Here is a 17,600-nt window from a genome sequence, read left to right on the forward strand (position 1 = left end):
TACCGCTAGATCTCGAGCGTCAGGTCAGAGGTTTTTTTGTTACTTTTTCTCTCGGATTCAGAGGGTTTTTTTATCTAGAGATTTCCCGTGTTAGGTCAGAGGTTTTTTTTTTACCGCTAGATCTCGAGCGTCAGGTCAGAGGTTTTTTTTGTTACTTTTTCTCTCGGATTCAGAGGGTTTTTTTTTAATCTAGAGATTTCCTGTGTCAGGGCAGAGGTTTTTTTTTTACCGCTAGATCTCGAGCGTCAGGTCAGAGGTTTTTTTTGTTACTTTTTCTCTCGGATTCAGAGGTTTTTTTTTTAATCTAGAGATTTCCTGTGTCAGGTCAGAGGTGTTTTTTTACCGCTAGATCTCGAGCGTCAGGTCAGAGGTTTTTTTTTGTTACTTTTCCTCTCGGATTCAGAGGTTTTTTTTATCTAGAGATTTCCCGTGTTAGGTCAGAGGTTTTTTTTTACCGCTAGATCTCGAGCGTCAGGTCAGAGGTTTTTTGTTGTTACTTTTTCTCTCGGATTCAGAGGGTTTTTTTATCTAGAGATTTCCCGTGTTAGGTCAAAGGTTTTTTTTTACCGCTAGATCTCGAGCGTCAGGTCAGAGGTTTTTTTTGTTACTTTTTCTCTCGGATTTAGAGGGGTTTTTTTTACCTAGAAATTTCCCATGTCAGGTCAGAGGGTTTTTTTTTACCGCTAGATCTCGAGCGTCAGGTCAGAGGTTTTTTACCTTTAGATCTCCGTGTCAGGTCAGAGGTTTTACCTCTAGATCTCCCGTGTCAGGTCAGAGGTTAAACCTCGAGATCTCAAGTGTCAGGTCAGAGGTTTTACCTCGAAATCTCCCGTGTCAGGTCAGAAGAAAAATATTAAATAAATGTGGATATCTACATGAAATTATATTATAAACACACTATCCTAAAAAAACAGCACCATATTTTAACACTAAAGCAGTCACTGACTCGCAACAACTTGCAATCATAAGTGACAGAGTTAATTTCGGGTAAAATCAATGAAAATGGGGTATGCCGATAGCATAAAAATGAGATGTGAAACGGCAAATCTGAGATCAGATTTGGAATCAGCACCCTGAAATTAGTCTAGAACAGCTGCAAAAGTGCAGGCCAGATTTTTTTTTTGTTGACCAGTGTAATCTTCTTAGGTTTTTTTCGGTAAAGTCGCGTAGGTAAAAAAATATAATTAATACACAACAAAGACTCATTCCTGGCAGCGGCTTCAGCCGCACCACCTCTACATAACAAAAGGCTCAGTCCCATTTACACGCATCCTTTACATCAACCGCACTTAGTTTACACAACAAAGGCTCATTCCTAACAGCATGCTTCAGCCGCACCGAACCTCACAAAAAACAGGTCCCTGCGGGGTGGGCTGGTAGGAACGAATAACCAAAGAAAATAACATAATGTATTATATTACACTTGTTTAGCCAGGAAAGCCTCACTGAGTGTAAAGGTTTTTGTAGGGTCCTGCCAAGTGTTTGCAGTAGGGGGCGATGCTGCTACACCTAATCGGACGATACGAAGGGAGAGTTTGAGGCCTAGTTCTAGGCTTTAGGCCTAGCTGTAGGCTTTAGGCCGCTGTGAGTTAATTTTTTATTTTAGTGTTTTAATTAAAATCTATCTCAGGGAATTATAAGGGAATGTTACACTTGTTTAGCCAGGAAAGCGTCACTGAGTCGAAAGGTTTTTGTAGGGTCCTGCCAAGTGTTTGCAGTAGGGGGCGATGCTGCTACACCTCATCGGACATCGGACGGACGGACGATATAATCTATTGTAGGCTGGTTCACTTCGTTCCTACCAGTATAATATCCAGGTGCCTACCTTGGCTCCTCCCACCCTCAACCAGTATATATACTGCTTGAGGGTGGGAGGAGCCAATATCCAGGGCCTACCTTGGCTCCTCCCACCCTCAACCAGTATATATACTGGTTGAGGGTGGGAGGAGCCAATATCCAGGTGCCTACCTTGGCTCCTCCCACCCTCAACCAGTATATATACTGGTTGAGGGTGGGAGGAGCCAATATCCAGGTGCCTACCTTGGCTCCTCCCACCCTCAACCAGTATATATACTGGTTGAGGGTGGGAGGAGCCAATATCCAGGGCCTACCTTGGCTCCTCCCACCCTCAACCAGTATATATACAAGGACTGTTTTCTTGGCATTTCTCATTTACTTGATACAGCTATCGTGCTGTGACGGTTCCACCTGAAGACGGAAGCTTGTGTTGCCTCCGAAACGTCGTGATTTTTTATTTTATTTTTATTTAACTTTTATTAATTTTAATGTTTTACCTACGTGACTTTACCGAAAAAACCCTAAGAATATGAATCCTTGCAGTCACGAAAGCTTCACATCTAGGACCAGTGTTATGTTTTCTACCCACGTGACTTCACCGAACGAACCAAAGAGAATGGATTCCTGCAATCACGAAAGCTTAAAATCAAGATTGACAGAGAAGTAATAAAATAATACAAATAAAACATAATAAAATAATTCTCACGACGTTTCGGCCACAACGCAAGCAGCCGTCCTCAGGTGAAACCAGGTCTGTCGAGGCGACACATTCAGACGCTGTCGCCTCGACAGACCTGGTTTCACCTGAGGACGGGCTGCTTGCGTTGTGGCCGAAACGTCGTGAGAATTATTTTATTATGTTTTATTTTTATTATTTTATTATTTCCCTTCTACGTGACTTTACCGAAAGAACCAAGAAGATGAATCCCTGCAGTCACGAAAGAAGCTTTAAATCGAAAAAAAAAGATTGACAGACACACACACAATCACCACTTTCGCCCCACGCTCGCTCCACGCAACACAATAACCCAGACCCGACTCGCTCTTAACCGTACGACTCTTTTTTATTTTATTTATTACAGGACTCTGTAAGTTATTTTTTTTTCACTTTACCCCTCCCTTGTAGTATTTGTTGTGTGTTCTTACCCCGTAAGTAAACGCAACCGCGAGTTGCGGCCGCAAACGCGCATTCGCCCCAGTAACGAGGTGGGTTGGGAGTGGGGCTCAACAAGACGAGAAGAGGGATCCAGACTGATGGGGTAGTGGATGTGTGGGGGGGGGGGAGGACACACGGTGACTAAAAACAGCTAGAGAACGAGATAAAACACTCCCGCGTACTGCCACAATTGAGCGGAGCACAACATCATCAACATCGTCGTCATCATCATCGTCGTCGTGATCACAACTCAAAAAGCCGGGGGAATATCACGTTTTTTTACCGTTGTTTAAAACTTAAAAGTGTTTTTTTGTTTGTTATCGTAATGCCAACCGCTAACTATCCGTTTTGTTTGGGGTTGTTTTGTGTGTGTTGGGGTTTGGGGGGGGGGGCACAATGTGGCAGCCAAGGTTTGATGTCTGGGGGCTTAATCCACCACGACGAGATGGTCAGAATCGCAATATTTAGACCTCTGTAGGAGGAATCCGATGAGCTATACGGCTCGTTTTGTTTGCCTATAGATGTCCAGTAGGGACACGGGGTAACAGAGCGTTACAAACAAAACTGTTGTTGATAATTGGTTTTTTACCCTTTTATCTGGCAACAAAACTGGCAGCTTTTTTACAAGGAGTCATGTTTGCATAGACCACAATGCCTGCAGCCATAATGCAAAAAAAAACATAACTCTGATAATATATGCACCGTCCTTGAAGTTGATTGGTCCACACCCGAGACAGCTTTCCTTAGAGCCTACCTAGTCTCACATGGTGTTGGACCAGATGACGCCAAAAGGCGCACAACTCAAAGACAATGCACTATCACAGTATGAGAGCTCGGGGTAAAGCATTTACACCATTGGAACCTCATTTGCCAGTGAAACATATAATTGTTTTTTTACGCTTCTATCTGGCAACAAAACTGACACCTTTTTTACAAGGAGTCATATTTGCATAGACCACAATACCTGCAGTCGTAATGCAAACAAAAAACACAACTCTGATAATGTGCACTGTCCTTGAAGTTGATTGGTCCACACCCGAGACAGCTTTCCTTAGAGCCTAATCTCACATGGTGTTGGACCAAACGACGCCAAAAGGCGCACAACTCAAAGACAATGCACCATCAGAGTATGAGAGCTCGGGGTAAAGCATTTACACCATTGGAACCTCATTTGCCAGTAAAAAAATATGATAATTGTTTTTTTACCCTTCTATCTGGCAATACTGTTGTTTTTATTGTTATTATGTATACGTGGCCGATGTGTCGGATGATCAGATTCTGGCTGATGAAACTCACCCACCCTCCCACCCACCCTCCCCTCCTGCTCTTTCTGAGCGGCGATGGCTTGGGACTTCCTCACGGACTGCATTCAACGTCGTCGGGTTTACATTTAACGTCGGAGGAACGTCGGAGTACGACGTCGTTGCGACGTTCACGGCCGTGAGAAATCTCAAGGTGTGCCTTCATCGGTCAAATTCTGGTGGGCTCGTTTGGCCACGTGGTGGCTAGGAGATGTTAACTACCTCGCCTGGTATACAGGAGGTCGTGGGTTCGATCCAGACCCTGACGCCTGCTGCTGTATATTTGGCGTTTGCGTGTCTCTCTCTCTCTCATCATCATCATCATCATTGTGGCTAGGAGATGTCAACTACCTCGCCTGGTATACAGGAGATCGTGGGTTCGATCCAGACCCTGACGCCTGCTGCTGTGTATTTGGAGTTTTCGTGTCTCCCTCTCTCATCATCATCACGGTGGCTAGGAGATGTTAACTACCTCGCCTGGTCTACATGGAGGTCGTGGGTTCGATCCAGACCCTGACGCCTGCTGCTGTATATTTGGAGTTTGAGTGTCTCTCTCATCATCACGGTGGTGAGATGTTGACTACCTCGCCAGGTATACAGGAAGTCGTGGGTTCGATCCAGACCCTGACGCCTGCTGCTGTATATTTGGAGTTTGAGTGTCTCTCTCATCATCATCACGGTGGCTAGGAGATGTTAACTACCTCGCCTGGTCTACATGGAGGTCGTGGGTTCGATCCAGACCCTGACGCCTGCTGCTGCATATTTGGAGTTTGAATTTCTCTCTCATCTCTCTTTCCCCGTGGTCGCGTGGTGACTATTTCCCTCCACACTTACAGTCAAGGTCACGCGTTTAGAGTGTTTGGCTTGCTGCTAGAAATGTCCTCGTGATGACGATACTCCACATTCGTTGAGATATCGCTTGTGATGGCCAGGTCGATTTTTTACAAATAAAACAAAAAACAGCTATATTGCTCAGCGGAGCCCATAGGTCGCAAACAGGTTTTGATTCCTTACCCATACCCGTACCTGGCCGCACCAGGGTCGCAAACGGGTACCCGTACCCGCACCCTACCCGATACCCGGCTACCCGTACCCGGCCGGGTATCGGGTAGGGTACGGGTACGAGTACCCGATTGCGACCTCTGGGATGAAGCCACGTTGCAGGCGCGGGTGGGTTGATTCTAGCAACTTGAATTGTGAGAAGAGACAAGACGTTGGGAAACGAGTGACAAACGGCGACTCACCAGTGACTCACAGCCTACCTGTACCCGTACCCGGCCGCACCAGGGTCGCAAACGGGTACCCGTACCCGGCCGGGTACGGGTAGCCGGGTATCGGGTAGGGTACGGGTATCGGGTACCCGTTTGCGACCTCTGGCGGAGCCTTACCTGGTAAAACCCAAAGTTAGTTTAGTTGACTAATATCTTTGCAAACGCAACGATCTCCCGGGACGATTTACCGGTCCTCACTTTGATCGCCATCTGCGTATAGGAGACGGTCTCATGTCGGGTGGTGGAGGGCTTAGAGGGCCGTCCATAAATGACGTCACGCGATTTTGGACGATTTGTGACCCCCCCCCCCTCAAATATGACGTCACAAAGCTCTGCCCCGCCCCCCCCCTCCTAAAACCATATTTCCATTTTGAAAATAAAACACGCTTCAAATCGCTTTAAACTATTGTCATTGTAAGTGCGTATTTAATGTGGCGCTGCACTCTGATGTTGTAGGAGTGTTGTTCTAACAATTTGTGCTGTTATAACAATTAGTGTTGTTATAACAATTCTATATTTATTTAAAGTTGCGCATTTTGATGTGACGTCACATTTCTCAAACATCCCCCCCCGCCCTCGTCACACATCGTCACAAATGTCTGACCCCCCCCCCCGCCCCCCACTAGGTGCGTGACGTCATTTATGGACGGCCCCTTAAACGAAATTGGTGCCTAACACCCCAACAACCACAACAACAACAGCAACAACAAAACACCAAACGGCTTCACGGTTTAACGTCGGTCATAAATAAAGTTCCATCAGTATTGTCTTCCCACACAACCTAAACTTTGAACGTTTGAAGAAATGGGGGGGGGGGGGGGTGAGTGAGACACCAATGTTATGAACTGGCATAAAAATAACAAAATATACAACGGAGTGTGCGGGAAAGAGGAAAAACATGCGTGATGGGTTTGTTTTAAATATAACCACCTTAACTTTTGGCAACTTTTCCAAAAAGTGTAAAACTCTTCCCCCCCCCAACAAAAAGGCGCGTGGAATGAACGTCGATTTGAACGGAGCGTTGTGTATCAAAGGAAATCTGATTTATTTTGTTTAAATTAAACTTTGAAAAGAGACATGAGGAGGAGGGGGGGGTAAACAACACGATTTTCCATTAATGTTGTTAAAAAATGTAACAAGCGAATTTAATTTGGAAAACTTTGACGCAAACTTTTAAAGGTTGGGGGTGGGGGGGGGGGAGATTCATCTGAATGTATGGCGATGCAAACAGAACCAGTAAGAGGTGCAAGCCCCCCTTTTTGCAATTAATTGGCTGCGGGCAGCACCCACTGATGACCAACAATGTGACACACACACACACACACGACTAAAATAAACTCAAACAATTGTAAACAAAACATTTTTTTGTAAATGGTCTTATTTTCTTTTACTTACCACCACTAACTAACAACTACGCGGCGTATGAATTACGAGAAAAGTAAAAAGAAAAAAATATGATTCTCATTTTTTTTTTGCGCAACAGTTTTGAAATGTTTGTGTGAACTTTGCTATGTAAACAGCATGTGTCGGGGCTGAGCCAATAGGAGCGCTCCTTGAACCGGAGCATGGCGGCCTATCAGAACACACGGTTCCTGAGTCGTAGCAATCTTTCCCAAGCTTCGTTTGCGGCGAATTTTCGTACTTGTAAATATTTACGGAAGGTTTTTTTTTTTCTTAAAACAACAACAACAACAACAGAAAAACATGTTTTGTTAAATACTAAATAATCACGACACTTAAAAAAAAAGTTTATTATTATATCCATGAAAGAAAATTCTATAGGCAAAAAAAACTTTTTTTTTGCGGAAAACGTTAAAAAAATTATAAAAATTAACAATAAAAATTATAGAAATTAACTAAAAATAATTGTCATCATTACTAAAGGCGCGAAAGCGAACTCGGCGTCTACGATGCAGAGAGAATAAAAAAATCGGAGACTATCGATCGGAAACCCAAGTGGTTTTTTTTTCATATATCGGCTTTCCTCGCAGCGTTCCAACTCAATACACGAAAACGTTCCCAATTGTTTGTTCTTCTGTCGATCTGTTGTTGTTTTTTAAAGTGGCCCCGCTACAAAGATGTAACGGGACGGGTTGTTGTTGTTTACTTTCTGTTGTTGTTTACTTGTTGTTCTACTTAAAACACGTGTCAGCCCAAGGGCCCCGTTTTGAACATGCAACTTGTCCCGTGACCCCCACCAAAGACTATTTTGGTTCTTTCGGCAACGTTGGGTCAACGTTGGGTCAACGTTGAGCCTCAACATCCATGAAAGAAAGAAAATTCTAGAAAAAAAAAAAATTTTTGCGGAAAACGTTAAAAAAATTACTATAGAAATGAACAACAAATGTATAGAAATTAACAACAAAACTATAGAAATTAACAAAAAATAATTGTCATCATTTCTAAAGGCGCGAAATCGAACTCGGCGTCTACGATGCAGAGAGAATAAAAGCAAATCGGAGACTTGTCAACGTTGAGGCAAATCAAATAAAGGACGACGTTTCGGGCGCAAGACCAACCGTCAGTAGAAGGCCACGCCCCCCCCCCCCCCCTGATGACGGACGCCTGTGTGTGTGTGTGCGCCCGAAACGTCGTCATTAGTTTCGTTATTTTGTCGAGAGAACCGAAGGAGTTTGGATTCGTGCGGTGACGAAAGCTTCAACTCAAAACCCTCCAACCCCAACCCGCCATCGTGTCTCCTACTCCTCGTAACGAACAACAACAACAACAACAACTTTTCTGCCATCATCGTCGTCGTTGTTGTTGTTGTTTATTATTGATTAGAGATTTACTTTTGGTAGTGGCATTATTGTTATTATTATTGATTAGCGATTTACTTTTTGTCATTGTCGTTATTATTGATTAGCGATTTACTTTTTGGCAGTGTCGTCATTATTATTATTATTGATTAGCAATTAATTTTTTGTCAATGTCAGTGTCATTATTATTGATTAGCGATTTACTTTTTGTCAATGTCGTTATTATTGATTAGCGATTTACTTTTTGGCAGTGTCGTCATTATTATTATTGATTAGCAATTAACTTTTTGTCAATGTCAGTGCCATTATTATTGATTAGCGATTTACTTTTTGTCATTGTCGTTATTATTGATTAGCGATTTACTTTTTGGCAGTGTCGTCATTATTATTATTGATTAGCAATTAACTTTTTGTCAATGTCAGTGTCATTATTATTGATTAGCGATTTACTTTTTGTCAATGTCGTTATTATTGATTAGAGATTTACTTTTGGCAGTGTCGTTATTATTATTGATTAGCGATTAACTTTTTGTCAATGTCATTATTATTAATTAGCGATTAACTTTTTGGCAGTGTCATTATTATTGATTAGCGATTAACTTTTTGTTAGCGTCGTTATTAATTAGAGATTTACTTTTGTGAGTTTCGTTGTCGTCATTATTGTTATTATTGATTATCGATTTACTTTTGTCAGTGTCATTATTATTATTGATTAGCGATTAACTTTTTGTCAGTGTCATCATTATTGATTAGCGATTAACTTTTGGCAGTGTCGTCATTATTGTTATTATTATTGTTTAGCGATTAACTTTTGGCAGTGTCATTATTATTGTTATTATTGATTAGCGATTAACTTTTGCCAGTGTCATTATTGGTTAGCGATTAACTTTTGTCAGTGTCGTTATTATTATTATTGATTAGCAATTCACTTTTTGTCAGTGTCATTATTATTGATTAGCGATTAACTTTTGGCAGTGTCGTCGTTATTATTATTGATTAGCGGTTTACTTTGTGTCAATGTCGTCACACCATCATCCACTTAGTTAAATGAACACGGGGGGGGGGGGGGGTGGACGGTGAAGTTAAAAGCTGACGACGATTTGGGACGTCTCGGTAAAACGACGTGGCGACGTTGGCCCGACGTTACCACAACGTTATCTCAACGTTGGGTCAACGTTGAGGTAACGTTGGGTTAACGTTTAGCTCAACGTTAGGTCAATGTTGCCTCCATGTTAAGCCAAAGTTGCCTCAACGTTGAGCCAACGTTACCTCAAAGTTGCCTCAACGTTGAGCCAACGTTACCTCAAAGTAACCTAAACGTTGTGCCAACGTTGCCTCAACGTTCAGGTCACGTTGAGTTAACGTTTAGCTCAACGTTGGGTCAATGTTGCCCCCATGATAAGCCAACCTTACCTCAAAGTTGCCTCAAAGTTGAGCCAACGTTACCTCAAAGTTGCCTCAAAGTTGCCTCAACGTTGAGCCAACGTTACCTCAACGTTGGGAGGTGGTGGGGAGGGCTAAGGAGGTGGTGGTGGGGGGGGGGGGGGTGACACCAGGACACGGCCATTACGATACCCACGTGGTTGACCCGCTTGTCAGACGATGCTCACTCCACTGCTGGATGTATCCGCGTCGTCTTGGCGACCTTAGTCAAGGGGCACGGGTTGTTGCCTTTCTCTCCCTTCGCTCGAGTCGACGGAGCCAAACAACGTTGCTTGCTAAAGTTCGAGGATTGGACGTTCCCAAAACGTTCCCAGGACGTTCCCAGGACGTTCCCAAGACGTTCCCAAAACGTTCCCAAGACGTTCCCAAAACGTTCCCAGGACGTTCCCAAAACGTTCCCAAGACGTTCCCAAAACGTTCCCAAAACGTTCCCAAGACGTTCCCAAAACGTTCCCAGGACGTTCCCAAAACGTTCCCAAGACGTTCCCAAAACGTTCCCAAGACGTTCCCAAGACGTTCCCAAAACGTTCCCAAAACGTTCCCAGGACGTTCCCAAGACGTTCCCAAGACGTTCCCAAAACGTTCCCAAGACGTTCCCAAAACGTTCCCAAGACGTTCCCAAAACGTTCCCAGGACGTTCCCAAAACGTTCCCAAGACGTTCCCAAAACGTTCCCAAGACGTTCCCAAAACGTTCCCAAGACGTTCCCAAAACGTTCCCAAGACGTTCCCAAAACGTTCCCAAAACGTTCCCAAGACGTTCCCAAAACGTTCCCAAGACGTTCCCAAAACGTTCCCAAAACGTTCCCAGGACGTTCCCAAAACGTTCCCAAAACGTTCCCAAGACGTTCCCAAAACGTTCCCAAGACGTTCCCAAAACGTTCCCAAAACGTTCCCAGGACGTTCCCAAAACGTTCCCAAGACGTTCCCAGGACGTTCCCAAGACGTTCCCAAAACGTTCCCAGGACGTTCCCAAAACGTTCCCAAGACGTTCCCAAAACGTTCCCAAGACGTTCCCAAAACGTTCCCAAGACGTTCCCAAAACGTTCCCAGGACGTTCCCAAAACGTTCCCAAGACGTTCCCAAAACGTTCCCAAGACGTTCCCAAGACGTTCCCAAAACGTTCCCAAGACGTTCCCAAAACGTTCCCAAGACGTTCCCAAGACGTTCCCAAAACGTTCCCAAGACGTTCCCAAAACGTTCCCAAAACGTTCCCAAGACGTTCCCAGGACGTTCTCAAAACGTTCCCAAGACGTTCCCAGGACGTTCCCAAAACGTTCCCAGGACGTTCCCAAAACGTTCCCAAGACGTTCGCAAGCAGTGCTGGATTATGATCGTAGTTGCTGCCACAAATGCTACGGTGCCCCACTAAACGTTTTTCAAGCCATCAATTCCGGTTCAGTGTTTCTGCACTTGCTCTATTACTATAGTACTATACCGCCTTCGACTTTTACGAGCGACCGAGGGTGTTTAAAGTTAGCCATTCGTCGTATCATCCGGCCGTGTAGCAAATTAAAAAAAATTACAATTACTTCACTACGCAAGCAAATTTTTTCTTTGAATATTTACGTGTTTTGAAAACAAACAAACAAAAATTGTCAGGGTCCCTTCATAACATCAATATGCTACAGGCCCCCGAACTAACTTCATGTTGGGGTGGCGGTGTGAGGGTGGGAAGGGTCATTGGACGGACGTTCCCAAGACGTCCGCAAGACGTCTTCCCCCCCAAAACGTTCCCAAGACATCTCGCATGAACCTTTCGCGATCTGCGGGCGGTTGTACCAGTGGCCACCGGCTTTTATACAGCAGCCCACCCCAAACCCCTCCCGTCAGCGAGACAAGATAAAGATCCCCCGTATAGCCTGAACAGACTGTTGGGGCAAGTGGTGTTAGTGAGCAGCGGCACCTGCGAAGGCCGGCACGGCACACGAGGGTGACGTGGTAGGGGGGGGGGGCGACATCACGCCTCGTGGCGACGACGTTTTTCTCCACACCACGCCAAGGGAAGGTAGGGGAGGGGGGGGGGGTTACTCGTTTGAGGCCGAGTCGACATAGAGGGGGGTGAGGTTCGGCTGGCGTCGGTTGGCCGTGAGCGGGAATCGAACCCTCGACGCGAGAGAAACTCCCACGCGGAGATTTCATATTGCGCGTCAAACGGAGCTGCGTTTTTACGCCGGGAAAGCGGTGGTGGGCTGACGGGCTCTCATGGGAGTCGTCTTGATATCGATTGATCGGCTCGATTTAAGATCCCAGCAGATGAGGAGCGTTCCTCGCGGATGCGCTGACGCAGGCCGTCTGGATCGCGCTTTCTTTTGCGATATTTCGGGATGCTATGGCACGTTTAAATCGTCTCAGATTGGAAAAAAAACTAATTTCTTTCGAACCTTCTTGGTTCTTTCGGTGAAGTCACGTAGAAGGGAAATAATAAAATAATAAAAATCAAACATAATAATTCTCACGACGTTTCGGCCACAACGCAAGCAGCCGTCCTCAGGTGAAGGAGGGCGGCTGCTTGTGTTGTGGCCGAAACGTCGTGAGAATTATTTAATGTTTTATTTTTTATTATTTTATTATTTCAACATTCTCCTATATAATTAAATAATCCTCTGCCCTTTGGTGAGAATTTTTATTTTATTTTATTATTTCCCTTCTACGTGATGACTTTACCGAAAGAACCAAGAAGATGAATCCCTGCAGTCACGAAAAAAGCTTTAAATCGAAATTCTTTCCAACCGCTTGTTCGCGTCTAGTTTGATTCGTTCCTTCTGCCCGCACCTCCGATTATGAGCACGGTTTGACCACGTAAGGTGCGAAAGAGAGTTCAACATACGTGCACGCACAAAAAAACATGGCCAAACTTCGATTTAAAGCTTTCGTGACTGCAGGGATTCATCTTCTTGGTTCTTTCGGTAAAGTCACGTAGAAGGGAAGTAATAAAATAATAAAAATAAAACATAATAAAATAAAATTATTATAATAAAATAAAATTATTATGTTTTATTTTTATTATTTTATTACTTCCCTTCTACGTGACTTTACCGAAAGAACCAAGAAAAAAAAACATGGCCAATTGATCCGTCGAACCGTGGTTCCCCCTTCTCTCTCCATCTCCCCCGCCTCCTCCCTCTCCCTTCTCGTGTCCATCAAATCACCCCCTTTCATCGGTTGTCCATCTTGTTCTCAATCTCACGGTATCTGTCTCCCCCACCCGTCCTTCCCCAAATGGTCCAGTAACCAAACCCCCTGTAAGAACCACCATCATAATCGAGTTCCGAACGGAACCTGTTTGGAACGGAACATTATCTCGCTTTTTTTGGAACCCCGTCTCCACGACATCCGAACCCTCGAAACATCTCCCCGGGGAATCGGTTCTACACACGGAGGCACACCCCCAAAAGAATTAACCAAAAATGTTTCAGCTTTTTAAATCCTTTATATTAAGTTCGCTTGCTTGCTTGCTTAGGACCGTGCAAATCTTTCGGTCGTTTTTTTTAACCCACTTCCCGTGATCCAATCGAGCTGACATTTTGCACACAGACTCGTTGTGCGTGACAATTGATGTTCGTGAAAAAAAAAATTCCCTAAATTTTACACTTTTTAGGACAAAAATATTATATGTAATTACCAATTGCTTAATGGTGGCAGGCAATCATCTGACCCCATAGGTGGCAGCCATCTCAAGCCAGAGGACGAGAGGACTCTAGCCGCCACGCATATAAAGGATTTATAGTGAAAAACTGGTTTTACTTGTTTTTTAGTCTCGATTCCCGTTGGGTTTAAAAAGGCGGTTTCAGAGCAACTTGCGCCTTACGGAAGAAGGCAGAAAAAAAAACCTACACCGCATTTTGTAAGCGCGTGTGTTCGTTGAACTTTTAAACACGGAAACGCACAATAATCGGGTTGGCTACGCACAAGCGAGCCGGCCTGGCATGGTACAGGAGTTTTTTTTGTTTTGTTTTTTCCCCACTAGACATTTAACCATGCCGAGCCTACCCACTTGTTGGACTTTCACAATCAAGACTTCTAAATCTGGCTTAGGGCCAGGGATGATGACGCGCGTGACGTCATTCAGTCGGTCACGCGGTGACGTCACCGCGTCACTTACAACTCGCAGGTCGCGCAGTGACGTCATCACTCGTTTGTTGCGCGAGACGCCATTCGGCACACGGTAACGACGTGACGTCACGCGCGTCACCTCTGATATTGCGCGTGACGTCAGTCGCTACCCTGTGACGTCACAGCGTCACCACGTGTTCTCGGCTCGGCTCGGCTTCAGTAGTGGAAAAGAATTAAGCCGTAAAAACAAAGTTTTTCACTATAAATCCTTTATATGCGTGGCGGCTAGAGTCCTCTCGTCCTCTGGCTTGAGATGGCTGCCACCTATGGGTCAGATGATTGTGTGCCAGCATTAACCAATTGGTAAAAAAATATTTTTAAAAAATTCCCTAAACAGTGTAAAATTTAGGATTTTTTTTTCCCACGAAAATTCATTGTCACGCACAACGAGTCTGTGTGCAAAATGTCAGCTCGATTGGATCACGGGAAGTGGGTTAAAAAACGACCGAAAGATTTGCACGATCCTAAGCGAGCAAGCAAGCGAACTTAATATAAAGGATTTAAAAAGAAATCAAACTCCGTCGCCTTCCCGGCATAAAGCGGAACAGCTCTCGCGAGGAACTCGACGCATTACGTAGCTTCCCGTCAAACGGCAAACTCTTTGACATTCCGGACACGCGGTCACCGTGCGATGGAAACGAAATCATAAAACGACAAAAGGCGCCGACCGGCGAGCTAGAAGAGTCGGAAAAAAACGACCTTGTTCTCAGCACACAGGAAACCGAAGGTTTACGACGACAATCGACGGGACACACCGCGTCACACAAGGGGGTGGGGTGGGGGGTGGAGAGGGGAGTGGGGGAGCAGTAATCGAAAACATTTTCGCGTAACATTTACAGTATATTTTTTTTAACTTTCCCGTGTAACGTTTAGGTAGCTTCAAGATAGTGTAAATCAGACAAAAGTATTCGTTTTCATCGTTTTTTCCTCAAAGTAAAAACTTAATTTAATTTCCCCAGCGAAAAAGTTTAAATATTTTTTTTATTGAGGCCAGGGGGGTTAGGGGGAGCAGGTATTTAATTTTTCCCGCCTTTTTTTTTAACGTCGCGCGCGCGGCTATTTATTTATTTATACGCGCATGCGCACACCACGCCCACCCCCCCCCCCCAGTCTTCTCCATGCAATTCTTGAAACTCATTGGAAAAAAATGAAAAGCAGGTGCCGGGGCTGTCTTGTTTACGAGTTTAACAAATTACGGTAAAGTAATTCAACCACAAGACGGACGGACGGCATCGTCAGACAGCGACACGAACAACGCAACAAAAATTTTAACGATTCGGCAGCAGGCAAATTAGTTACGGATTCGGTGATTTGAGGGGGGGGGGGTTGGTGGGGGGGGGGTTGGTGGGGGGGGTTGGTAGGGGGGTTGGTAAGGGGGTCACCCACCCACACCCCCCCCCCCCATAGGGGTAGAGAAGGGGTCTATGCAAGACAAGTATTGGGATTGTCTGTGGGTACCTGGGTCTTGCAATTAATTGTTGTGGGGGAGGGGGTAAGGGGGGGGTGGTAGGGATCCTGGGTAAAACCGTCAGCACCGCCCACTTCCACATAACCACGCCCACTTCAAACACTAGCACCGCCCACTTCCATAGAGCCGCGCCTCCCACTTCCACATAGCCACGCCCACCCCGACCACTGGTTCCGCCCACTTCCACACAGCCACGCCCACCCCGGCCACTGGCTCCGCCCACTTCTGCATAGTCACGCCCACCCCGACCACTGGCGCCTCCCACTTCCACATAGCCACGCCCACCCCGCCCATTGGCTCTGCCCACTTCCACATAGCCGCGCCCACCCCACCAATTGGCTCCGCCCACTTCCACAGAGCCCCGCCCACTTCCGTGCGGCAGTTGAGGTTGGTTTGGGTTTGGAGAATCGGCGTCAAAAGGTCATTTTGTGACCCAACGCCGGTGACCCTGAAACTGACCGGAAGGGGGGGGGGGCGAGGGGGGGGGGGGCTTCCGCTGCTGGCGATGGACGCCCTCGGGGATTAATATCGGACGGGGAATAAAAGCCACGAGATTGTTATTCTTAGTTCTTTCGGTAAAGTCACCATGTAGGTAAAAAAATGAATTTAAATTTATTTATAAAAATAAAAACAATAAAATCACGACGTTTCGGAGGCAACACAAGCTTCCGTCTTCAGGTGAAACTGTCACAGCAAAAAATCTGCATCAGTTTCACCTGAAGACGGAAGATTGTGTTGCCTCCGAAACGTCGTGATTTTATATATTTTTTATTATTTTTATTAATGTTAATTTCATTTTTTACCTACATGGTGACTTTACCGAAAGAACTAACGGTATGAATCCTTGCAGTCACGAAAGCTTCAAATCTAGAATTTGTATTTTACTTTTATTCATTTTAAATATTTTTTTTATTTTTTACCTACATGGTGACTTCACCGAAAGAACTAACGGTATGAATCCTTGCAGTCACGAAAGCTTCAAATCTAGAACCACGACATTGTGATTGTTCTGTGTCCGGGCACACCACATCAACGGCGATCCTTTCACTCACTCGCTCGCTCGCCCCAAAAAGTCTCACACCGTGCAAAACTTCCCGGCTGGAACTTTTCGTCTGAGAGGCTGACGATCTGCGGTGTCGGAAGGGGAGATAAATATGCCGAGACTTGGCGAACGAAGAATTACTACCAACGATAACTTTGTTGCCATGGTCGTCGTCTGTCTGCAGTTCGTTAAATGTTGCGGTTGTACTCTGGAACGCACAACCGGTGAGCTGTACCAGTAACACACCGGCTTTTTGGAGAGTAAAACCCACAGCATCTACAATTGTTTACAATCTTGTGGGCTTACTCTGGAACGCACAATCGGTGAGCTGTACCGGTAACACACCGGATTGTAGGAGAGTTAAAAACCGCAGCATCTACAATTGTTTACAATCTTGTGGGCTTACTCTCGAACGCACAACCGGTGTGCTGTACCAGTAACGTTTCGGCGTGTTCCGTTAACGCGCCGCGTGTTATTCTCGTGCCGGAGAACGAATCAGACCCCCCCCCCCCTTCACCCCCCACTCGGGAGTTCGATTCGGGGGTCAGGGTCAGAACGTCGGGGTCAGTCGGTCTGGGTCGAGAGGTCAAACCTTCCCCTCTTCTCATTGCACTACGCATTAGGGGTTATACCCACAGGATTGAGGGGGTTATACCCAGGGGATTAGGGGAGGAGGAGGTTTAGGGGTTAAGGTCTAGGTAGTTGGGTTAAACTCAAGTGTACAGGTTCTGGGTTTAGGGCGAGGGTTAGACACGGGGGTTTAGGGTCAAGACTCGGCTTTGGGGCTAGAGACGGGGGCGTTAGGGTGGGTTCAAGCCGGGGTCAAGGTACTGGGGGTTGGGATTCGAACCAGTGGATAGGCATTTCGGGTTGTGGATAGACCCAGGGTCTCGGGGTTATGGTTAAGTTCCGAGGGTCTGGCTTTGGGGGGTGAGATTAGATCCCGAGCCTTGGATGTCAGCCCTAGGGTTATAGACCCCGGGGTCTCGGCATCTAGACAGCTGTAGCCGCTGCAGGTAACACCTTGGGTTAAGGTGTCAGGGTGAGGCTTAGACCCAGAGACTAGGGGGGAAGGGAGGGGGGGCATTTGGGTTCGAGTGCAGATACTCGGTGCCCTGGGTCAGAGTGGTCAGGGGTTGAGATCAGAGGTCCAGGTGTTCGGGGGGGGGGGGGGGGGGGCAGTTAGGGTTAGAGGTCACGGTCGAGGTGTTCGGGGGGGCGGGGGCGATTAGGGTTAGAGGTCACGGTC

This window comes from Lampetra fluviatilis, chromosome 65, assembly GCF_964198595.1.
Source record: "Lampetra fluviatilis chromosome 65, kcLamFluv1.1, whole genome shotgun sequence".
Classification (NCBI taxonomy): Eukaryota; Metazoa; Chordata; class Hyperoartia; order Petromyzontiformes; family Petromyzontidae; genus Lampetra; species Lampetra fluviatilis.